This window comes from Camelus bactrianus, chromosome 9 (assembly GCF_048773025.1).
Source record: "Camelus bactrianus isolate YW-2024 breed Bactrian camel chromosome 9, ASM4877302v1, whole genome shotgun sequence".
Taxonomy (NCBI): Eukaryota; Metazoa; Chordata; class Mammalia; order Artiodactyla; family Camelidae; genus Camelus; species Camelus bactrianus.
The window spans coordinates 42,721,667-42,722,912 of NC_133547.1; positions in this window are offsets into that span (position 1 = coordinate 42,721,667).

Consider the following 1,246-nt stretch of genomic DNA (forward strand, 5'->3'; position numbering starts at 1 on the left):
CGGTGTGTATTTTTTAAATTCAGTGTTAATTTAATTCAGCGACTGATTTAGTAGACACGGATATAAATTAATAGAAACATTTGTTTTTCTCCTCTTCATTTTTATATCTTAAACTCTCCCACATCTTTTAAGTTGTATGTACCATTTGTAGTAGAGTGCATTTAATGTGTTTGTTTTCTCTCTGTTATTTGTGCGTGCATGTGTGTGTGTGTGTGTATGTGTCTGTGTTTTGTTTGGTATGTAGGAAGGACTGGATAGCTAGTGTTTAACACTGCACTAAAATATTTGTCATCTTAGTCCCTTAGTATGTTGTCACATAAGTTTAATTTGAAGTATAAATTTTGAATGATACCTCTCAACTTCAACTTTTTACCACTGTCACCATCAAGGACATTATTCTAGTTTTCTCCTTCCTTCTGTCTTTACCTACCACTTCTGATAGTATTCTAGTAGTATTTCAACCTAGTCAAATGTATACCCTTTACGTACTATTTTTCCCACCTTGTCCCCGCCCCCTCCCCATTTGGTTTTAACTTCAGAAAAAAGGAGGGTATGTGCAAGAGCTGGAGGGGGCGCCCATGGGGCCCTTTAGGGACCCATAGGTTCACAGGAGGGCTGCCCCACCCCAGGAGTGTCAGCGGCCTCCTCGCAGAGGTCCCAGGGCCCAACCAGGCTGCCCTGAAAGCAGGGCCCATGACACACCGGCTTAAATCTTTATAACATATATTCAGTGGTGACCAGGTCTTCATATCTCTGGGTTTACTTGGTGACTTCTTGACGTGTAAAGTTCATCCGTCAAGTTTCCTAATGGTGGAACTGAGGACTCTTCAACATTGGCATATTTAGTTTTCATTTTCTCTTGCTTTGATACATGGACAGCTTGGCTGAATGTGAAGGACATGCCCACAGTGACTTCTATTGAGATTTAAAGAAACATTTTCCTCCTTGGGATGTTTTGTTGAGACATGGAATATAATTTGATTTTCTCTTTCACTGGGGTAAAGGGAGTTTGAGCGCTTCACAGGAATTTTTTTCTTTAAAAAAATTCTTTCAGCTCTAATACAATGGGACTTAGAATTGAACATTCCAGTCCTATTTCTCCCAGATATCTATGACTTTCTCTCTGACCCTTTCTCATTATCTTTTATCCATTTCCTTTCTGTTCAATGCTTTCATTTTTCAATTCAATGTGTCCTATGATTGTAGACAAATAAGTTCCTTTATACGTTTTCATTTAGACTATTTT